This window comes from Apodemus sylvaticus, chromosome 5 (assembly GCF_947179515.1).
Source record: "Apodemus sylvaticus chromosome 5, mApoSyl1.1, whole genome shotgun sequence".
Classification (NCBI taxonomy): domain Eukaryota; kingdom Metazoa; phylum Chordata; class Mammalia; order Rodentia; family Muridae; genus Apodemus; species Apodemus sylvaticus.
Window position 1 is genome coordinate 78,612,786 of NC_067476.1, and position 25,404 is coordinate 78,638,189.

Here is a 25,404-nt window from a genome sequence, read left to right on the forward strand (position 1 = left end):
GGATGGAGCTAGAGAACATCATACTAAGTGAGGTAACCCAGACTCAAAAGGTGAATCATGGTATGCACTCACTAATAAGTGGATATTAACCTAGAAAACTGGAATACCCAAAACATAATCCACATATTAAATAAGGTACAAGAAGAAAGGAAGAGTGGCCCCTTGTTCTGGAAAGACTCAGTGAAGCAGTATTTGGCAAAACCAGAACGGGGAAGTGGGAAGGGGTGGATGGGAGGACAGGGGGAGAGACTGGGGCTTGCGGGACTTTCGGGGAGTTGGGGGCTAGAAAAGGGGAAATCATTTGAAATGTAAATAAAAAATATATCGAATAAAAAAAAAGAAAAAAACCTTTCTAAATTTATTGAAGGTGGAATTAAAAACCATTTTGTGATAAAATCAGAGATTTACATGAAAAATATTTCTGTTTTCATTTACATGGAAATTTTCATTTACATGAAAAACATTGCATGTAAAACAGAAGAAATATATAGAAAACATGTTAAAATTATCATGAAAAATAATGCAGATAAAATGGTAAACATAAGAAAATTACTGAATTAATTGAAAGAGGAATTATATTTTTGATAAAATTGAAGATTTACATGAAAAATATTTCTGTTAGTCTATGTCTTTTTATTGGGAAATTGAGTCCATTAATGTTAAGAGATATTAAGGAATAGTGATTGTTTTTTTCCTGTTATTTTTATGTTTGTGTGGTTATCTTCTTTTGGGTTTGTTGAAAGAATATAATTTTCTTATTTTTTCTAGGGAACAGTTTCCTTCCTTGTGTTGGCTTTTTCCTTCTATTATCCTTGTGTGTGTGTGTGTGTGTGTGTGTGTGTGTGTGTGTTTTGGATTTGGTTTTTTTGAGACAGGGTTTCTCTGTATAGCCCTAGCTATCCTGGAACTCACTCAGTAGACCAGGCTGGCCTCGAACTCAGAAATCTTCCTGCCTCTGCCTCCCAGAGTGCTGGGATTACAGGTGTGTGCCACCACAGCCAGGCTTCTACTATCCTTTGTAGGGCTAGATTTGTGGAAAGATATTATGTAAATTTGGTTTTTATCATGGAATATGTTGGTTTCTCCATCTATGGTGATTGAGAGTTTTACTGGGAATAGTAGTCTGGGCTGACATTTGTGTTCTCGTAGGTTTTGTATGAGGTCTTCCCAGGATTTTCTAGCTTTCATCGTCTCTGGTGAGAAATCTGGTGTAATTCTGACAGGTCTGCCTTTATAAATTACTTGCACTTTTTCCCTTACTGCTTTTAATATTCTTTCTCTGTTTGGTGCATTGGTGTTTTGATTATTCTATGTCAGGTGGAGTTTTTGTTCAGGTCCAGTCTGTTTGAAGTTCTGTACATACTTCTTGTATATTCATGGGCATCTCTTTCTTTAGGTTATGGAATTTTTTCTATACTTTTATTGAAGATATATACTGGCCCTTTAAATTGTAAATCTTTGCTTTCTTCTATACCTATAATACTTAGGTTTGGCTTTCTCATTGTGTCCTGAATTTTCTGGACGTTTTGAGTTATAAGCTTTTTGAATTTTGCATTTTCTTTGACTGTTGTGTTAATGTTTTCTATGGTATCTTCAGCGCCTGAATTTTTTTCTTCTGTCTCTTGTATTCTGCTGTTGATGCTTGCTTCTATGACTCCTGATTTCTTTCCAAGGTCTTCTATATCCAAAGTTGTCTCCCTTTGTGATGTATTCATTGTTTCTATTTCCACTTTCAGATCCTGGATGGTTTTGTTCAGTTCCTTCACTTGATTGTGTTATCCTGTAATTCTTTAAGGGATTTTTGTGTTTCCTCTTTAAAGGCTTTCACCTGTTGACCCATGTTCTCCTGTATTTCTTTAAGTGAGTTATTTAAGTCCTCCTTGAAACCCTCTATCAGCATCATGAGATATGATTTTAAATCCAACTCTAGCTTTTAAGGTGTGTTGGGGTATCTGGGACTTGCTGTGGTGGGAGAACTGGGTTGTTGCCAAGTAGCCTTCATCTATTGGTAGGGTTTCTGTGCTTGCCTTTCACCATCTTGTTTTCTCTGGTGTTAGTTGGTCTTTCTGTCTCTAACTGGAGCTGGTCCCTCCTGTGGGCCTGTCAGCCCGTGTCTACTCCTGAGAGACCAACTCTCTTCTAACAGGGTGTTTGCATAGAAGGATGTGGAGTCCCCTGGCTCTCTGGTGCAAATGGCAGCCTGAAGACTTCTGTCGCAGCCTCTCCACTGATATTCAGCCCTGTGTGCTCCCAGCCTTTCCCCTCCGGAGAGAAGGTAGAGACCTCACCACCATGTTCAGTAGTCAAAGTGCTGCTGGAAGATCACTCTCTCCTGGTGGGTTGTGCACTGAAGGCTGTGGAGCTGCAAGGCTCCCTTGTACAAATGGAGGCCTGAATAAGATATTCTTATCTATGATGGATAGATAAATATTTATAGCACAATATGAATTTATATTTGTTTAGGAAAATTGCAGAAGTAAATTCTCCTTTAGGGTGTATGACCTTTCTTGCCAAGATAGTATGATAGGTTTACAGAACCAGGATTGAAACACCTACTGTTGAGCATAACTTAGACAGCTATTGTTACCACAAATCTGAAGTTCTACTATCATACTATTGAAGATATTTTGCCTTGTCAATCATTGTGCTTCATTGGTTTGCTGCCGAGTAATATTATTTACTGCTTTTATTCCATGTTAAGTTGAATGGAACTGTCTGAAAAGACTTGATGTTACTTGTTTGTTCAAGATTTCAAAAAGCTAAACCATGTAAATTAAAATTAAGCAGAGTAACACAAATATAGAAGGCCCACTTTGAGTTTTCCTTCTACAATATTTATTCTCTGATCTCTGTGTCTCAGTCTCTTGACACATTCACAGTATTCTCATAATTATGTTACTTTTCTTCCATCAGATGTTTTATTGCATCTTAGCCACCAAACACTTTTAAAGCATGCCAGGGCTTCTCATAGCAAGTGTACTATTTAAAAAATACCAGTCACTCATATATTAATACAAGTAAAAGAACAACAAATCAGAAAAATATCAGTCTTTTCCTGCCTTCTTTGGCTCTTAATTTGTGTGTTTTAAATTATATAAACTATTTCTCCAATTAATGAAGGTATTAACTTCCCTAAAGCCCTAAATCAAAATCTAATTGTTATAGACCCTAATTGCTATCCAAATGGCAAGACTACAAGACCTCAAGTAATCCCTTGATTTGTTAATGTATAAATCTAGAGACTCTCAAAGTCTCAGAGTCATTGATAAGGTCAACCATTGGTAGCAGACATAATTTTTAAAAGCCAGAAATTCAATAGAACATAGCTCCTTGGAGGCAAGGATACTGTGTAATTTATCTTTAGCTCCAGCACATCTTAGCATAGTATAGAATAGAAATGATGCCCAGGAAATAGTGAATGATGCTGACTTTCTCAGCTCATGGTAGCAGTTTGTAGAAAATATATTCTCCTACATAAACCTCGGAAACATCACAGCATTAAAACAGAATTCATTGTCATTCTCCAGATGTCATTGTCAGTGCTCAATGCGTCCTACTCTCACAGGACTGAAGTATAAAACATTTAATGCTTCAGAGTGCAGAAAACAGCAACAATAGAAATATAGTAAGGGATGTCTTATCTTCCAGAAAGCAGATATTTCTGTCTTCAGCTTCTGAACCTACCAGCTAACAGGCAAAATGTTGTGATCAGTTGATGTTCTACAGATGTGGTATTTCCACTTTGAACAGGATTATTCTTTGGAGCAGTTTTGCAGAATACAGGATATTTAGGATCCTTTGACCCTATTTTCCAGTGGCTATAAGATCTCCTGTCAGGCAATTTTGAAAAAATGACCAAAAAATGGGTGTGAAACGAAACAAAATATCTACCAGAAGAAAATAGCCATCTTGGAAAAGAAGTAGCAAGAGTTATACACACACACACACACACACACACACACACACACACACACACACACAAACACAAAATCATTTTAACTCAGCTATCCAATTTGAGCAGCTGAAAAGAAAGTGGGAAAACTATCCATAGAAAAATACCTTAGCATTACCCCTTGTATGCCACAAGAGTTCTGTCAGTTAAATAAACAACAATAATCACTTTTTGGGGAAGAGGAGATATTTGTTAATTTGCCTTCAGATTTTCAGTAGTGACTCCTGAAAACAAAGGTCTCAGTGTTAGGCATGAGTCAATGGTATTTGCAAATACATTCCCAAGGCAAGTACATGGCAGAAAGAAACTAAGGGAAGAATCATTTAATATTGGGTGTTAACTTGAAAAGATTTATTCTACCATGGCAGGGAAGATATGACAGATATGCTCATATCATGGTGGAGATGAAGAGAAAGCCCATACTCCCCTTGTTTTCTCCTTTCCCTTTTATTGTGTCTGGAGTCTATAGATAATGAAGTGTTGTTACCCATATTCAAAATAAGACTGTGTTTATCAACTCATTTAACTCACATTTGGTGTGTCTTCACTAACATTCCCAGAGGCCTATCTTTCTGAAGTTCTATGTAATGCTTACTTCAGCTAAGTTGACAGTATGCTTGATAACTCAAAGCATACTAAATGAGTGATGTAATAAAAAGTATATCCACCTATTTTTCCCTCTGATTCCTAAATATTTGTCAAGCAGAGGTGAAACACCGTTAAGGGATATCAGACAAAATGGTGGTGTTGACATTTTTTTTTTTTTTACAGTTTTGACTCCAGATAAGGCAATAAGTTAGCCATAACACTTTAACGAAACAACTTCAAATAACACTAGGTAGAACAAAATGAGTGAAAGACAATAGCTATATCTTGTTAGGTTGACATGAGAGAAAAAAGGAGTTTATATGTGCAACATCCATGAGTTCATCATTTAAGCAAAAAAAAAAAAGTCACTGCAATAACAACAAAAGATGTCACATGAGACAATTTCCACTGTTGTGACTCAACCAAAAAGTCTCTTTTTTTTTAATTTTTTTTATTCGATATAATTTTTTATTTACATTTCAAATGATTTTCCCTTTTCTAGCCCCCCACTCCCCAAAAGTCCCGTAAGCCCCCTTCTCTTCCCCTGTCCCCCCACCCACCCCTTCCCACTTCCCCGTTCTGATTTTGCCGAATACTGCTTCACTGAGTCTTTCCAGAACAAGGGGCCACTCCTCCTTTCTTCTTGTACCTCATTTGATGTGTGGATTATGTTTTGGGTAGAAAACTGGAATACCCAAAATGTCTCTTTCAAACTATGATGGAAAGCTTTACAGAGTCATGTAAAAGAGCAGACAGAAGACATGTTCAGGAAGACAGATGCTATAGTTTGTGATGCATTCATTCATTTGCAAATTGTTTGCATGGGAAAGGGTGATTTTATTTTATGTTGTGGAATGATGCTAATGAAAATATAAGTAAGATAGTACATCACAACAGGGTTTCATTACATTGCTTAAAACAAAGCCACACTTTCCATTTAAAAAGTTTGTTTGGAATATCTTATCTTTTGAGCAAAATGATTTGGCAAACTTTGAAAATAGTAGCGCTGAAATTTATCAAAAGACCAATGAATTTTTTGCTATTAGATATAATTGCCAGCTCTGGCCCCATCAAGCCACAAAGCAGGTCCATGGAAGCAGTATCACTCTATCCGAATTTGTAGGTTCTTTTCACAGAAGAACTATGGCCCAAAACTAAAGAAAAATGAGGCAATTCCCCAATTAACATCACATGCTACCAAGTAGAACCCCAGCACCAAAAAATGAGTTACAACTTGTTGAGTTGTTAGGCATAGGCATCCAAGAAGTAACTAAATATCACAGGTTATTACCAAAACTGTTGGTTGTCTTCCACAACGTGGTGATTAAGACCCTAATGCTGAAGCCACCACCTATTAATGTCATAGACATAAAAATATTGAACTGATGATACCCAATCAGAACTTGTGTCCTTGCTGTATAGTGTTCATAATTCTGGAAGACATTACATGTACTATGAAAGGAGAAAAATAATCATTGGTCTCTCTCATGTGTAAATTCTATAAGCTACAAATGACCTGCCTGAAGGATATAGTGATGCAATGGTAGAACAAGTGATAGGGGTAACCATCATAATTTTTTTTACTGGCCACTCTAAGAAGGAACCACACTTGATACTGTTTTTTTTTGGAGGAGAAGTAACAAGTTTGGTCACAGGGTCCTAGGGAGAAGCTATTATTATTATTATTATTATTATAAGTAAGTATAGCAATAAAATTATTTCTAATCATATATTACCATACCCATATATTAGTACATTAATCAACCACCATCAAAAATATGCCTTCTTGCAGTAGTTTGTATTCAACACAAAGGCTCACAATTGTACAACGTGCAGGTAATAAGAGCTATTAGACATCATACCCATAAATTAAATGTCATGAAACCACCTTTCATAAGGTTCCTGGTATCAACACAGAAGAGAAGGGAGAGATTGTATGATGCAGAAGTGGTTGATGAGTCCAAGGCAACGGTGTCTTCCAGACATAGCAAGGCTTAAATGCACATATGAACTCACAGAGACTGTGATAGGGTGCATAAGACCTTCAAAAATACAAGCCAGACAAAACCTGAGCACATAGAGAGGTAACTAGAACTACCATTAACCAAGTACTACCTCTAACCAAGAAGCTATTTGTAATTTATAGCAGCTAGGGAGGGAAAAACTGTTTTTCCTAGTGGAGTGACAATGGAATGTGCACATGTCAACCTCATTCCACAGAAGGATGCATGTACTGGAGTAGCTGAGAAACACAGAAGGTGTCCATTGTGAGTGTGTGCTCAGGCATGCATGTATGTGCACATGTCTCCTCAGCTCTCCAGTGGTGGACATCTGGACCTGAAGAGAAGAGCTAACTCACAAAGGCAGGCTTCTCATCAGAAGCCCACTACAGAAGTATTAAATACAACAAACACATGAGGTAGTAAGGTAGCAATTACCCTGTCCAGCCTCTAAGACTAGTGATTTTTCTAGTGAGCTCCTGAATGTGGTATTTGTAAATTATCCTTCTGCAAGAGAAGCTACTAAGATATTGGTTGTGAAGATTTTTTGAAACCTGACACACAGAGCTTACTATAGATTGTACTCCAAAATTCAGTTAAGATAACAAAATGTTTCATTGTAGCTGTACTAAAAGCATGTGCTTTGCCAAAGAACTGTTTTAATTAGCATAGCAATAGACTCCCTGAAAGAATAGTATCATAAGTGTGGCAGGTTCTTGAATATAATGTATACCCTTATGTATATATTCATTTCTGAGAATGGAACTGTAAAATTCTTCAGACAATAAGCCTTTAAATACCAAGAAGGTGATTTTTTTTGTCACAATACTGGACCTGCAAGTCCAGATCCCAGGAGCCTTTCTTTAAAGACCAGAAGGTCTTTCTGCTTTACCTACAAATATTTTCTTCATATCTATAAACCTCTAAGATTGTGTTTAAAAACCACTCTAATGGCTGCCTTTTATGTTATTTAATTCTCTACTAGATCTATCTTCAGTCACTTTTTGAAATACTTGATTGTAACTAAGACACAGGGACTGGTGATGGTTGCAATTTAGCATAAAACAATTATCTTGAAATAGTTCCACAATTTCTGTTTGCTTATTTTGCATATTGATTATATTAATGTCATTGTGGCTCCAAACATAGGTTTCCTAAATTGGCTTGGCCATCACTAGCCTCAATGAAACAGTTTCCTAATTGAAACTATCCACACTGAGGCTAGATAAATCTGTGTTATCAGCAGTCTGTTGTATAGAGACTCTAGGCTTGTGCTCACTGGAAGCCAGTAGCGGTCCCCGTATGTCCACTTCAACATGCCCATGGATATTGAAATTTATTCCCAAGTAACAACCTCATTAAGTTGGGGCAGATAATTTATGTTGAACTAATGAGGATCTTAAGAATGGAGTTGATCATGATTTTGTTTGAAAAAAATTATGATCTCTAGCCATAGGCTTCTTGTATTTTGTATCCTGCCTCTATCATCATGGACTTTCTCACCTTTGTGTGACTTGTTTTTAATTCCTGAAAACATCATTACTCTCTTAAATATTTTATAAGTAAAAAAACTTGAGTCAGTAGATACAGTTAGAAACATTTATTTCTATAGTAAAGGCATTAACAACAATGCTTTTAATAGTAAAAATTATAAAAATTCTTCTTATTTTTAATATTAAAAATAGTAAAAATTCTAAAATTGTTTATGAAGTATTTCTCATACTAAGTGGTTATAAACATTTATGGTGGCAAAAAGCTGAGTTGATTTCTTACCTGAAATTCAAAATGATCATTGAGCACAATGCTTTAATGGAATTGGTGTTAGGTTGGAAATTAAATTTCCTCAAACAATTCACAACTTTGTATGGATAAATAAGCATTCATATTTTCCTATGAATCATAGTTTTTAATCACATTCACCAAGGGACTCATAAACTACCAAAAACGTAGAAGTAACACTTCATAAACATTAAAGAATAAGGCAACATATGAATATTAAATCCCAAAGTAATTCTTTTGGGGGAAAAATGTGGGAATGATAAGTTGTCCTAAGAAAAGAACTGAAACACAAATATATAAAATACACAAATAAAACAAGGCAATTAATATAAAAGGCAAGGCAATTAAAAACTAACTCTTAAGAGATGGCTTTATTAACATATATACTAATAAATATATGCTAATCCTATACTGATCATGTGTACCAATAAATCATAATTATAGACTAATAAAAGTATTGATAATCAAAGGGACCATGATGCTTTTAGTTTCCCTTCTCCATAGCTCTGACAGTGTTGTGAAAACTGGCCTGTTATTCTGTGAAGGCAGCCTGGAAGTCCACTTTAGAAAAAGGCAGGACTACATCCCCTCAATGAAACTCGTACAGCCCCTTTATAGATTATGTCCTTGAAAAACACTTCCTAAAGAAGTGTTTTATGAACCATGGAATGGGAATACACATTAACATGAATGACCAACATGTTCATCTTTTTGTCTTTATCTTATAAAATGTTTACCTTTTTTCTTAACAGAAAGCAATTTATGAATGCCTTCCTAAAACATACAAACTGAATAACAGTTAGGGATAACAATATACTTTGTGGAATGTTAAAGAATAATTGCCACTTAAGTAGCAAAGTCACAATTAAATCAGTATGTCCTTTGTCACTAATGATGTTCAGTGAAGTTTTGGAATTTTAGACAAAAATTAGAGAACAATAATAATTTATGAAAATTAGAAGGGGATAGGTGATGAAATTTTATATCAAATGTAAGATATTGTAGAATGGCAAAGTAAGACAAATGGCATATTTTGTTAAGTCGTAATTCAGTAATTTAATTATAATAAGTGCATGGGTCATTTAAAAATACCAAATCAAGTGATTAATAAAGCAAAATACTTTACAAGGCAGAGTGACACATGCCTATTATTAAAGAACTTGGAAACTTGATGCAGGAAGACACTAAGTTTGAATGGAACCAGGCAACAATAATTAGATGTTACCTAAAACATAAATTAGTAGGGTGAATGTAAAAATATGAAACATCAAACAAACTGGTATATACCTATAAATATGTATGTATTTGTATAATATTTCTTGAAGGACATGTAATAATTTTTCTTGATAATAGCCTAGGATGCTATAATGAGACTCATCAAATTATACTACAAATAATTTAAATTTTTATATTTGGCACACATACTACCTTTCTTTTTTAATTAAACATTTTTTCAAATTATTATTTTGGTCATGTTCTTTCAATACTATATTCTCTTTTAAAGCTATATCACTAAATTTTATTTTAATCACTTTTATTAAAACAATAACATTTATTATACCTCCAATTAAGCTTTTCTTCTAGAAACAATAGTTTTTTTCCTTTTTTTTTAATTCGATATAATTTATTTACAATTCAAATGATTTCCCCTTTTCTAGGCCCCCACTCCGCGAAAGTCCAGTAAGCCCCCTTCTCTTCCCCTGTCCTCCCACCCACCCCTTCCCACTTCCCCATTCTGGTTTTGCGGAATACTGCTTCACTGAGTCTTTCCAGAACCAGGGGCCACTCCTCCTTTCTTCTTGTACCTCATTTGATGTGTGGATTATGTTTTGGGTATTCCAGTTTTCTAGGTTAATATCCATTTATTAGTGAGTGCATACCATGATTCACCTTTTGAGTCTGGGTTACCTCACTTAGTATGATGTTCTCTAGCTCCATCCATTTGCCTAAGAATTTCATGAATTCATTGTTTCTAATGGCTGAATAGTACTCCATTGTGTAGATATACCACATTTTTTGCATCCACTCTTCTGTTGAGGTATACCTGGGTTCTTTCCAGCATCTGGCAATTATAAATAGGGCTGCTATGAACATAGTAGAGCATGTATCCTTATTACATGGTGGGGAATCCTCTGGGTATATGCCCAGGATTGGTATAGCAGGATCTTCTGGCAGTGAGGTGCCCAGTTTTTGGAGGAACCGCCAGACTGATTTCCAGAGTGGTTGTACCAATTTGCAACCCCACCAACAGTGGAGGAGTGTCCCTCTTTCTCCACACCCTCTCCAACACCTGCTGTCTCCTCAATTTTTAATCTTAGCCATTCTGACTGGTGTAAGATGAAATCTCAGGGTTGTTTTGATTTGCATTTCCCTAATGACTAATAAAGTTGAGCATTTTTTAAGATGCTTCTCCTCCACCCGAAGTTCTTCAGGTGAGAATTCTTTGTTTAACTCTGTACCCCATTTTTAATAGGGTTGCTCGGTTTTCTGGAGTCTAACTTCTTGAGTTCTTTATATATATTGGATATTAGCCCTCTATCTGATGTAGGATTGGTGAAGATCTTTTCCCAATTTGTTGGTTGCCGATTTGTCCTCTTGATGGTGTCCTTTGCCTTACAGAAACTTTGTAATTTTATGAGGTCCCATTTGTCAATTCTTGCTCTTAGAGCATATGCTATTGGTGTTCTGTTCAGAAACTTTCTCCCTGTACCGATATCCTCAAGGGTCTTCCCCAGAAACAATAGTTTTAATTAAAATAATTAAAACTAATTGGGAATCTCATACAATTTAAATGGGCTATTTGTAAGCAAAGTTCATAAATCCACTTAGTAATATGCAAATTATTTTGAAAAGGTATATCCTGAAAGTCTTTTGTTTTTTAAACTTAATCATTCCTTTCTGTGTTGTTAATATTATCAGCTCATATTATCATCTGCCTCCAAACAGAATATGTTTGGACTGTGTAAAACATAGCAATTACCCCTAGGTTTAAAGTAGTCCTCAACTTTTGCTAAGATTTTTTTTTTAATGTCACAGCAGATTTAAAAGTCACTTGTTGACTTTACTCTGTCCCAGTAGAATCCATGAGCTTGGGTAGTTTATAATAAGAGAATAATTTGACTTAAGGTTTAGATGATTAGGGAATACAAATTTGGGGGTTAGAATTTGAAGAAAACAATCTTACTTTGGCATCCTATCATGTAATGTAAAAACATAGGACAGGTCAAGGTATAAGCCTTGCTGACTTATAATATCACTAACTGGTTCAGGAGAGTAGAGCCTAAACTTCCAAGAGGCTTCACATTGGAATATGCTTGAATTGGCCATTAATACCCTACCATATTGTGAGGGGCACGTTGAAACCATAAATTGCAGCTCATTCAAGCCAATCTAAATCAGCAAAGAGATCCTCAAATTGCACTTTCATTTTCTTTTTTTTAATTTATTGATATATTTTTATTTACATTTCAAATGATTTCCCCTTTTCTGGACCCCCACTCCTCAAAAGTCCCATCAGCCCCCTTCCCTCCCCCTGTTTTCCCACCCAACCCTTCCCACTTCCCTGTTCTGGTTTTTCCCTATACTGCTTCACTGAGTCTTTCCATTTTCTATTAATTTTTCTTTATGGAAATGTTTTTGAGGACTACTCAGTATTTATTTTGGGAGTAAATGTGGTCTATTTCTGTTTCTTCCAAACAATGAGATTAAGAAACTTTCATTTTTGAGGAAAATTATTTTTCTTACAGACGTTTGAACTGAAAACTAATGCTGTGATAAGTTTCATAAAAATAAAATACCTTGAACTGAGCACAGGGTCTCCAATGGGGGAGCTAAAGAAAGGACCCAAGGAGCTGAAGGGATTTGCAGGGTGAAATGATATGAGCCACCCAGTAATTTCAGAGCTCCCAGGGACAAAAACATCAGATAGTACACATGGAGTTACCCATGGCTCCAGATGCATAGGCAGCAGAGGATAGACTTGTTTGACATCAAAGCAAGGAGAGGTCCCTGGTCCTGGAAAGGGTAGATATAGCAGAGTAGTGGAATACCAGGACAGAGAAGTGGGAGGGGGTTAATTGGGGAACAGGGGAAGGGAGATGGGCAGGGAACCAGGAAAGGGGGAATCATTTGTAACATAAAGAATATATCTAATAAAAAATAAAGATGAGGTTCAAACTTTAAAAATTAATAAAATAACTATAAAATTTTAACGAAGCTGTGCATATTTGAGTATGTACTTCATCCATGTGAAGTGTATTGGCAGCAACAGCAATGCCTTATCAATTGCATAGGTCCTGCATGCTTGCTGTTAATATGATCTCACCTTTACCAAATCCAGGATGGTTAGTATTTTCAACATATTACAAAAGAATAAAAAAATCTAATTTATGCCTCTGCTTATGTAAGGGACTGTTATTAATTGGTTTTAGGGAGTTCTGCGATTATCTCAAGCTTACAAGTAGACTTTATACAACAATAAGAAAATTAGCAGAGGTCACGACTTAGTTGTAAAGAAGGCAAACTTTGCTGTTCAATAAGTTTGGCTTCATGGCCCAGCCTACTTGTTGTTTGATTATTAAGCACTGTAACCTATTTCCACATAGAAAGATGACAATCATAACACCCAGTGCAGGTCTTCTTATTCCTTTTTTTTTTAACTTTTTTTAATTCGATATATTTTTTATTTACATTTCAAATGATTTCCCCTTTTCTAGCCCCCCACTCCCCAAAAGTCCCATAAGCCCCCTTCTCTCCCCCTGTCCTCCCACCCACCCCTTCCCACTTCCCCGTTCTGGTTTTGCCGAACACTGCTTCACTGAGTCTTTCCAGAACAAGGGGCCACTCCTCCTTTCTTCTTGTACCTCATTTGATGTGTGGATTATGTTTTGGGTATTCCAGTTTTCTAGGTTAATATCCACTTATTAGTGAGTGCATACCATGATTCACCTTTTGAGTCTGCGTTACCTCACTTAGTATGATGTTCTCTAGCTCCATCCATTTGCCTAAGAATTTCATGAATTCATTGTTTCTAATGGCTGAATAGTACTCCATTGTGTAGATATACCACATTTTTTGCATCCACTCTTCTGTTGAGGGATATCTGGGTTCTTTCCAACATCTGGCAATTATAAATAGGGCTGCTATGAACATAGTAGAGCATGTATCCTTATTACATGGTGGGGAATCCTCTGGGTATATGCCCAGGAGTGGTATAGCAGGATCTTCTAGAAGTGAGGAGCCCAGTTTTTGGAGGAACCGCCAGACTGATTCGCAGAGTGGTTGTACCAATTTGCAACCCCACCAGCAGTGGAGGAGTGTTCCTCTTTCTCCACATCCTCACCAACACCTGCTGTCTCCTGAATTTTTAATCTTAGCCATTCTAACTGGTGTAAGGTGAAATCTCAGGGTTGTTTTGATTTCCATTTCCCTAATGACTAATGAAGTTGAGCATTTTTTAAGATGCTTCTCCGCCATCCAAAGTTCTTCAGGTGAGAATTCTTTGTTTAACTCTGTACCCCATTTTCAATAGGGTTGTTTGATTTTCTAGAGTCTAACTTCTTGAGTTCTTTGTATATATTAGATATTAGCCCTCTATCTGATGTTGGGTTGGTGAAGATCTTTTCCCAATTTGTTGGTTGCCCATTTGTTCTTTTGATAGTGTCCTTTGCCTTACAGAAACTTTGTAATTTTATGAGGTCCCATTTGTCAATTCTTGATCTTAGAGCATACGCTATTGGTGTTCTGTTCAAAAACTTTCTCCCTGTACCGATGTCCTCAAGGGTCTTCCCCAGTTTCTTTTCTATTAGCTTCAGAGTGTCTGGCTTTATGTGGAGGTCCTTGATCCATTTGGATTTGAGCTTAGTACAAGGAGACAAGGATGGATCAATTCGCATTCTTCTGCATTCTGACCTCCAGTTGAACCAGCACCATTTGTTGAAAAGGCTATTTTTTTTCCATTGGATGCTTTCAGCCACTTTGTCGAGGATCAAGTGGCCATAGGTGTGTGGATTCATTTCTGGATCTTCAATCCTGTTCCATTGATCCTCCTGCCTGTCTCTGTACCAATACCATGCAGTTTTTAACACTATTGCTCTGTAGTATTGCTTGAGGTCAGGGATACTGACTTCCCCAGAATTTCTTTTGTTGTTGAGAATAGTTTTAGCTATCCTGGGTTTTTTGTTATTCCAGATGAATTTGATAATTGCTCTTTCTAACTCTGTGAAGAATTGAGTTGGGATTTTGATGGGTATTGCATTGAATCTGTATATTGCTTTTGGCAAAATGGCCATTTTAACTATACTGATTCTACCGATCCATGAGCATGGGAGGTTTTCCCATTTTTTGAGGTCTTCTTCCATTTCCTTCTTCAGAGTCTTGAAGTTCTTGTCATACAGATCTTTCACATGTTTGGTAAGAGTCACCCCAAGATACTTTATACTGTTTGTGGCTATTGTGAAGAGGGTCATTTCCTAATTTCTTTCTCAGCCTGCTTATCCTTTGAGTATACGAAGGCCCCTTATTTTTTGAGTTGATTTTATAACCTGCTGCTTTGCTGAAGTTGTTTATCAACTGTAGGAGTTCTCTAGTGGAGTTTTTTAGGTCAATTATGTAGACTATCATGTCATCTGCAAATAATGATAGTTTGACTTCTTCCTTTCTAATTTGAATCCCTTTGACCTCCTTATATTGTCAAATTGCACTCTTACAACATAGTGATCTGATAGGAGGCATGGAATTAATTTGATCATCTTATATTTGTTGAGGTCTGCCTTGTGACCAATTATATGGTCGATTTTGGAGAAGGTACCATGAGGTGTTGAGAAAAAGGTATATTCTTTTGCTTTAGGGTGAAATGTTCTATAAATATCAGTCAAATCTAATTGGTCCAAAGCGTCAATTAGTTTTAGTGTGTCCCTGTTTAGTTTCTGTTTTCCTGATCTGTCCATTGAGGAGAGTGGAGTGTTGAAGTCCCCCACAATCATTGTGTTAGGTGCAATGTGTGCTTTGAGCTTTAGTAAAGTTTCTTTTACAAATTAGGTTGCCCTTGCATTTGGCTCATAGATGTTCAGAATTGAAAGTTCTTTTTGGTGGATTTTTCCTTTGACCTGCAAGAAGTGTCCTTCTGCGTCTCTTTTGATGACTTTAGGTTGAAAGGCAATTTTATCTGATATTAGAATGGCTACTCCTGCTCATTTCCTGTGACCATTGGCTTGTAAGATTGTCTTCCAGCCTTTTACTCTAAGGTAGCTTTTATCTTTGACACTGAGGTATGTCTCCTGTATGCAGCAAATTGTAGGGTCCTGTTTCCTTATCCAGTCTATTAGTCTATGTCTTTTTATTGGGGAATTGAAACCATTGATGTTAAGAGATATTAAGGAATAGTGATTATTACTTCCTGTCATTTTTGATGTTCTTTTTATATTTGAGTGGTTATCTTCTTTTGGGTTTGATGAAGGAAGGTAACTATCTTGCTTTTTCCAGGGTGTAGTTTCCCTCCTTGTATTGGAGTTTTCCTCCTATTATTCTTTGCAGAGCTGGGTTTGTGGAAAGATATTGTGTAAATTTGGTTTTGTCATGGAATATCTTGGTTTCTTCATCTATGGTGAATGAGAGTTTTGCTGGGTATAGTAGTCTTGGCTGACATTTGTGTTCTCTTAGAGCCTGCATGAGATCTGCCCAGGATCTTCTAGCTTTCATGGTCTCTGGTGAGAAGTCTCGTGTGATTCTGATAGGTCTTCATTTATATGTTACTTGGCCTTTGTCTCTTACTGCCTTTAATATTCTTTCTTTGTTTAGTGCATTTGGGGTTTTGATTTTTATGTGACGGGAGGTATTTCTGCTCAGGTCCAGTCTGTTTGGAGTTCTGTAGGCTTCTTGTATATTCATAGGCATCTCTCTCGTTAAGTTAGGAAAGTTTTCTTCCATAATTTTGTTGAAGATATTTGCTGGCCCTTTCTGTTGTAAATCTTCACTCTCATCTATACCTATAATCCTTAGGTTTTGTCTTCGCATTGTATCATGGATTTCCTGGATGTTCTGGGATACAAGCTTTTTGCATTTTGCAGTTTCTTTGACAGTTGAGTCAATGGTTTCTATGGTATCATCAGCATCTGAGATTCTTTCTTCCATCTCTTGTATTCTGTTGTTTATATTTGCATCTATGGCCCTTGATTTCTTCTCAAGGTTTTCTATCTCCAAAGTTGTCTCCCTTTGTGATTTCTTAGTTGTTGCTACTTCTGTTTTTAGATCCAGGATGGTTTTGCTCAGTTCCATCATTTGTTTGTTTGTGTTTTCCTGTAATTCTTTAAGAGATTTTTGTGTTTCCTCTTTCATGACTTCTGCCTGTTGACTCAAGTTCTCCTGCATTTCTTTAAGTTTTTTTTTTTTTTTTTGCCTTTCTTCTTTATTGGCTTCTATCTCTTGGGCCTTATTCTCCTGCATTTCTTTAAGTGATTTTTGTGTTTCCATTGTACGGGTTTCTAGCTTATTCATGTTCCCCTGTATTTCTTTAAAAGATTCATTCATGTCCTTTTTGTGTTCTTCTAGCAGCATCATGAACAGTGATTTTAAATCCAAATCTTGTTTCTCTGGTGTGTTGGCATAACCAGGACTTGCTGATGTTGGAGAGTTTGGTTCAGATGCTGCCATATTGCCTAGATTTCTGTTAGTAGCGTTCCTGTGTTTGCCCTTTGCCATCTTGTTCTCTGGAGCTAATTGGTCTTGTCTTTGGCTGGTGTTTCAGCCTCCTGAGAGGCTCTAGGGCTTTTTCTGCAACACTGGATGGCAGGGTTTCCCCTGTTGCAGATTGCTGATGTGCTGTCATCCTCTTGTGTGCCCTTGCAGCCCTAGTGTTCTTTGCCCCAGATTGTGTCTACTTATTCCTTAAACCTAAAAATATTGATGCGTTTGGGGGTTGGAGGCTGAGTGTAGGACAAGGAACATGGGAAAAAAGTAAAAATAGTGAAGTCTTTGCTTTCTGAACTTAAAATCTATCTAAGAAATCATGATTTTTAAATTGATGACAATATCATATAAAACTTAACTAAGTAAAAAAAAAAGTTACAGCAACTTTGGTAAAGTTGTAATGCCATATACATTTGATTTTCACTCTTGTCCTTGACAATTCCTTTAGTATGGAGTTTTCCTCCCTTAAATATCTACATGCACCATTTCTTTCCCATTCTTTTTTCTCCAAGCAATGTTTCTTGACAGATATATATATATATTTTTTTTTACTCCCTGCATTTAACATTTCTTCTGTACTCACCCTTCCTCTATTTCTGGTTTATTTTTCTAGATGCATTTGTTCTTCTTGACATATTGAATACCATTTTTTAAGGAGCATCTGTCTCTTATCAACAGGAAGTAAGCTTTATAAAAGGCATGACTGAACACGATGAAATCATGCTGGTGCTTAACTAAAGTCTACTTTTTATGGTACTGTAAGGTTCTCTGTGCCCTATCAGATAGAAGTCAACTGCAATCCAGCTACAAACTGTGCTCTACATCATGTCTTCTAGACACAATGGCTGGATGCAAAGAGCTTGCAAAGGTTCAAGGGAGACCGAGTCCCAAAACTGTGAAGAATAAGACATGAGGTCCCCCTTCTAACAAAGAAACTATCTACAAATAACAACGTTTTGCAAGGAAAAAATAATTTCCTCAAATTCTCACTGGGTATATAAAATATAGCTAGATTGGTCTAATGATAAGGTCCCCAAATCTTCTGTATTATGGTTTCTAGTTCTGTGTTATTATCATGTCTCTCCGTGTGTGTGTGTGTGTGTGTGTGTGTTTGTCTGCACATCACATGCATGTACACCCATGTATACTTTATCCTTAATTTTGTTTGCTCTTTAATACACACTTGTTTTCTATACTAGCAACTAAATCTAAATATTTTTATTGATTCTCCATTATAAAGCTTATGGACCTTAGTTAATCTGAAATAATGGCATTCCCATCCCTACCAATTTTAGATTTGGATAAGCAATATAGAGTGTAAAAACTGTAAGAGTCATTTTTCATCACCCTAGTTCTGAGTGTCCAAAATATGTGACTGGTGCACATGTCAGGTAGGGACATACCAGAGATCAGCCCTTGCTGATTCTTTCACATTGTGTTTAGGGGGAGCAGAGTCTCCTCTTCATCCATCTAGATCTCACTAAAAAGGCTATGTAGGCTCAGATTATAATTTCAATCATGCTTGGCTTTTTTCATTGATTTCAGGCCCTCGTGATTTTGTAGTAAGCATTTATGCAATTTAGTATTACATCCCCTATTTTGAAGGCTGATATTGGTTGTGCTAAACCCTGTTGTTAAGGGCAACAATATAGGAGGAAGCAGGTGGGCTATGCTATGATTACACATTAAAATTTAATCTTTATAGGATATACATGTTCCCCAAATCAAGTACTCTTCACTCAAATGTGTACCAGTTTATCAGGGATTAAATTATAGACTACTAAAATAGAGTGAAGTAAAAAAAAATCTCAAATGCTATGTTTCAGAAGACTGAAATGTAGAATGAGCAAACTGTACCCTTTATTTATTACAGAATTAAAACTAGTAGCTGTAAATCTAATTAGGAACACATGGTGATAAATTATTGCTTTCCTCATTTCACGGAATCCCTCAAACTGCTCAGACTACAAATTGGGAGAGGTTATTTAGTTTCTATTGGAGATTTCTGAAGGTGAGAAATCTGCAGTTGAAAACTTGTGCAAAGATAAAGAAAGAAGTAGCTTCTAGTTTGTGTATACACTGGTCACTGGCTTGTATTCAGACCCAGAAGGAAAGCTTTGGAATCCTTCAGATCCTGGCCTGTATGTGAAAATGACTTTCCACATATAAGAAATGTAGGCTCAAAAATAATTACATGCTCTTTTTCATACACTATATATTATAATATCTTTTCCCATAGATATGACATAAGGAAAGAAAGAAGGGGCCTGTTGTGAACTTATTATTTGTAGAATTTAATAAAAGCTATATGAACTATGCTTTAAAAGAAAAGATGTACCATCTAGCTGTGGTTTAGTTTCTCTCTCTGTCTCTCTGTCTCTCTGTCTCTCTCTCTGTCTCTCTCTCTCTCTCTCTCTCTCTCTCTCTCTCTGTGTGTGTGTATGTGTGTGTGTGTGTGTGTGTGATGTCATTATCTAGTAGCTGTAATCATTCATTATTTAACAGATCTTATTATGTAAAATGTTTACGGAATAAGGATCCATTGACAGCCTTGAAAGAAGAATCTCCCTTAATTAGTGAGGCCCTGTGCTTTAGTTAGGAAGTAGTAAGTATGAAGCACAGAAAAAAATAAATAAATCAAGGCATCCTACCTGTCATGTTTTACATCCCTCAGGAAATGGAATGAACTTATCTTGTTTTCAGATGAAAAAGTGTCTTTTCTTAGGAGTCTACTAGATATCATAAAAAAAAAAAAAAATCTCAATCATGCCTCAAAGACAACTTTGAAAACCACTCAGTACAGCAGCTATTCTGATGTGATTTCAAAGCTGCAGAGATGCATTATCATGGAAACAAGATCCTGGCTGATTTGAATTTCATCTGCTCCTGCAGCTCATCCCCTACTTGTGAAGTGATAATATCCCTTTATGATGACTTCTTTTTTCTTGCTTTACTAAAATGCATTGTCAGGAATAAAATATGGTGATGCTAGCCAGCATTAACAAGGATTGATGGAATCCTGGACTTCGAAGTTAAGATTCTGTGTTCCTAGATGGTAAAATCTCGTTTACTTCTTGTGAAAGTCCTTATTGGTCCTGAAAATTACTAACAACCAACATTTTACTGAGAGAAAAAATCTTCATAAAGCCCCAGTTGACAATCAACAGTGTTTTAAGATGGTAATAAGATCATTCCAAACTCTGATGAGACAACAAAACCATTTTATTTGATTAATAAAATTCTGTTGCAAAAATTATTTGTACTGAAAATTTCAGTTCTGTGCATATCATTATATATTGGTAGACTTCCAAGTCAGTATTTACTCTGTTCAAGTAAAGGGCTCAGGTTCCTGACCCATGATGGTAGAGGGTGACTGGGTATGGTTAAATTAAGGAGACCTATATGTCTTTGTCCATCCGACATGGACTGGGCACAGAGAAGCTTGAACAATACCTCTCTATAGATTTATTCAAAGTCCCTGTGCTTTGATTTAGCACTATAGAAAGTGCTCCTATTCAGGGTGTTAGTGTATTTCTAAGGTAAGATTGTAGAATCTAGGTCTCAAATCTTGATGTGCTTAAATATTGTGTTAACAGCAGAGGTTCTGGGTGGGACATAAGGTGGCCTCATGCCCTTTCCTCTTCTATTAGAAACAATGTCTTGTTTAAGTTGGGTTGTGGTTGTTAACACACAATATCCAGTTCCTCAAAAAAGAGAAAATACAGAATCTTCACCTTTCTGTCTTTCTGTCTTTGTTTGTTTGCTTGTTTGTTTGTTTCTTTCTCTCTCTCTCTCTCTCTCTCTCTCTCTCTCTCTCTCTCTCTCTCTCTTTCTTCCCCCTCCTTCCCCCTCTCTCTTTCTTTCCTTTTTCTTTTTTGTTTGTTTTTAAGAAACTTATCCTGGATTTTTTTTAATTACTCTTGAAATTGCATAGAACAAAATGCCATAATTCTTACATCTGAATTTACAGTAAGATAAGTCAGCAAACAAAATCCTTGAAAATAATGTTAAGATTCAAATTTAGCTAATCTCTTAATATACTATTAATATTTTCAGCAATCAAAACATTAAGCTACTATATTAAAAATTGTCATACAGGTTAATGAAACAAAATATAAAACACCGAAATAAAACCACATTGACTTTTGTCACTGGTATTGATTTGGTTTGAGACAAGATTAAACTCTGTGACCAAGGTTGGCTTGCAATTCACAGTGTAACCCAGGCTGAATTCAAGCTAACAACTACATTCTTCTGCCATCACAGTATTGGAAGAATAGTTGAGTCACCATTGCCACCCCCCCAAATGTACACTTCTTTAGTCTACTAATTATAGGGAAAAATTCAAATCTATACATTAAAGGACAAATAGCTTCTAAAATAAATGACATTTAAAGTAAGGTATATCAAACCAGCAAAAGAAAATTAGATTTTTTAAAATTTTATACCAAATGAAACATTAAAATTACTACATGAATATATGGAAGGAAAGATTATTGACATTGACCTTTTATTTATGACCCCAAAAACATAGACAACAAAGGCAAAAAGGAAAAATTCAAACACACACACACACACACACAAACACAAAGAGAGACAGACAGACAGACAGACAGAGACAAAGGGTGACAGGAAGAGAAGAGAGAGAGAGAGAGAGAAAGAGAGAGAGAGAGAGAGAGAGAGAATGCTAGTGTATAACAAAGAAATCCACCAGCAAAGGGAAAGACAATATATTCAACCATGAGTAAATATTTGCTAACCACATTCTGTTTTTCCCCAATGATTATTTGGGACGTTTGCACAATGCACACTTATCGTGGCTATTGACACAACCTGTGGAGAAAGCACAGACTGTGAACACCAGCACACACACACACACACACACACACACACACACACACACACCATGCTCCAAACTCTGTTGCAGCATAGAGTGTGGATACAAAAATGGCTTTCCCACTAGTAACAAGGCCATGAAGATATTTCAAGAAAATCAAATCCAGAAAATGAACCGTTCTCCATCTACACCATCCTGCCTTTGCGCAGAGCCAGGATCATCGTGCAGCTGGGCAGCACATTTCGGAGCAGAGCCTTTGTGGAGTTCCAGGCTGTGGTTGCACACTACCCTGCTGCCCAGTTCCGTAAGTGTTTGCCTCCTAGTCTACTGAAGCCTCCTCAGTTCCACACCTGTCACTGCTGCTGCCCCGTCTAGTTTCACTTTTCTGCACCAGTCTGTTACATAATGATTCCAACCTCTCTATATTTATTCATTGAAGTGGCATTGCGATCTACGTTGTGTCACACAGTATCTTTTTGCCCAAATAGTTTTACATGAAAATACCAATAGCCAAGAGTCATTGATCTAGTTCAAGGTCACTTGTTTAGGAAGCACCATAAATACTGAACTATCTCTGAGGCTTGTATAATCCTATTGTGGGTCAGAGTCAGGGTGATCTTGCAGCTGCCCCGGGAGTCAGAGGGAGGATTTGAGAGATCTACAGGCTTTTCTGCATACCCTCTGCCTTCAGTGACTGTAGAACCATTGACACACCAGTAAGGCTATCATGTTTATAACCTGAGGCAGCATCTCAGCCCTGTGTTCTCCCCTTGCAAGGTAAGTAGCTGGGGCTGCAGCAACTGAGGCTCCAAGCTGGCTGAGGCTGTGAGGACTGGTCCTACATGGCTATGCAATCTTTCTTAGTCTGCAGTGGCCTTGTTCCCATGAGGCTCCCAAATTCATCTCCACCACACGTGGCTCTGCTTTGCCAACTTTCCTTACAATTTCATCAGACAGCCCTTATTTTTTTTATTTAACTTTTTAAATTTTTGTTATTAGATATTTTCTTTATTTACATTTCTAATGTTATCCCCTTTCCTGGTTTCTTCTCCGAAAACACCCTATCCCATCTCCCCTCCCAATGCTCACCAAACCACCCACTCCTGCTTCCCTGTCCTGGCATTCCCCTACACTGGGGCATCAAGTCTTTACAGGACCATAGGGCTCTCCTCCCATTGATGCCTGACAAGGCCATCCTCTGCTACATGTGGGATTGGAGCCATCGGTCCCTCCATGTGTACTCTTTAGTTGGTGGTTTAGTCCCTGAGAGCTCTGAGAGTACTGGTTCATTCATATTGTTGTTCCTTCTATAAAGCTGTAAGCTCCTTCAGCTCCTTGGGTCCTTTCTTTAGCTTCCCCATTGGAGACCCTGGTTCAGTCCACTGGCTGGCTGAGAGCATCCACCTCTGTATTTGTCAGGCACTAGCAAAGCCTCTCAGGAGAAAGCTATAGCAAGCACTTATTGGTATCCACAATAGCATCAGACCACATCTTAAAACCCCAAGAGCAGACTTTTTCAGTTGTTCTGGAGATGCTATGGGCTCTGCAGACTCTGCAGACTCCTCCTCAGCCACTGTGTCTACACTTCAAGCCACCTAGGATCTCTCAGGCTTCTTTGTGCTGCCCCAGCTCCTGCTCCTAAACATATTCTTAATAAGAGGATAATATTTAAATAAATTACATAACATAACATAGCATAACAATACAGTGCTCAGAAAATTATCTGATTTAAATATATTTGTCTTTAGTATTTATTTATGGTGTATGTGCAGACGTGTGTTTGTATACGAATGTATGTATGCATGTATGTGTGGGTGGTTGTTTACATTTCTATGTGCATGTGGGAGACCAGAAGTGTATATTCAATAGTGACCTTGGGAGCAGTATCACTTGATTTTTTTAAACAAGATCTCTCTCTTCCAGGGACCTGTATGTATATAGTGTGCTCCATGTGCCTGGAAGAGAGAGACATTCAAAGTTTAAAAAAAAAAAAGAAAATTCAAATAAAAATCTACATCTTACCATTATCAAATGCTGAGAGCACTTGTGGGGGATATTGATTCTTGTCGATAGTGTCAGATTATATGAAGTAGTACTATACCTTGCAATTGTTGGCATCTAAAATAGTGTCAGACCACATTTTTAAACCCTAAGAGCAGCCTTTTTTAGTTGTTCTGGAGATGCTATGGGCTTTGCAGACTGAAGATTCTGTAGACTACACCATGAATCTAGATCATTTGACATCAGCAGATCCACCCTAATTCTGGGCCATACTTTCTGGTGTCAGCCCACATAAAAGGGTAGGAAGAAAAGAGATTTTTGCCAGCTTGCCCACACTATCACTAGAAAGTTCATATATACTGTTACATTGTGGGTATTAGGGCACTAAGGAGGGTATGGGTGGATGGGTATGGGAGCTCCCTGATAGAAGCAGGAGGTCTGTGGAGGGCAAACCTAGAAGGGGGATAATACTTGAAATGCAAATAAATATAATAACCAATTTAAAAACCCTACTTCTGGGCAGTGGTGGCGCATGCCTTTAATCCCAGCACTTGAGAGGCAGAGGCAGGCAGATTTTTGAGTTCGAGACCAGCCTGTTCTACAGAGTGAATTCCAGGACAGCCAGGGCTACACAGAGAAACCCTGTCTCGAAAAAAAAAAAACAACAAAAAACAAAAAAAACAACCAACAAACAAACAAAAAAAACCCAAAAAGATAAAAACCCTACTTCTCCAGGATTCCAACATGAATTGAAAACTTGCAGCTTTCTAGGACCTACCTGGGTCTCTAGGACCAAACTGAGACTCCTGAGATATTCAGACTATGAACCGAGCAACTGCCATAACCTTGTCCTTTCCATCAAGCTATGACTCCGTTTAGAAATTTCTCATAATACGGAGAAATTTCTGAAATACAATTCAACTACAGTTATTAAGATTATCCCCTGTTGGTACGAGAGGATCAGCAAAGATGAAGGGCAGCTTTACCATCTGCTCTTGGAAGAATTTCAGGAAATTGCTGAGCAGATTTGCCACCGGCTAAGTCATATGGCTGTAGTTCAGGTTGTCTGTAATGGCATAAAGTCTCTGCTCACTCACTTCTGTGACCTAAATGCTGCTAATGCCAAGCATAAGAACATCTAAGCCATTTGTGTTGCAGCATGCTTCAAAGTCTCACATTATGATGTTAGATTCCTGCATAGATGTTCTCAGGTTTTGGTGTTTTCCCTTCTTTCTTCAAAGGATACCCAGTCTCTTAGGTTCTGTATAATACTCTCTGAATTTGTACAACAAAATTACTGAAGTCAGTAAGGGATTTACTGAGAAAATTACATTACATTTAGACATAAGACTAATCTGTGGGGTTATATTATTCAAATATTTCTTGCCCAGTTGAAGTACAGAGAGGAAATAAATGAACATCACAAGAGAAACTATATATATATTCTTTTTTATCAAGGGTTCATCAAGATTATCAACAATATCTATGATGAGGAGTTCTTAAATCAGCTAAGAGTGTTGTATGTAAAAATTTGTAGGGGAGTCTTGAGATTTTGGAGCAGA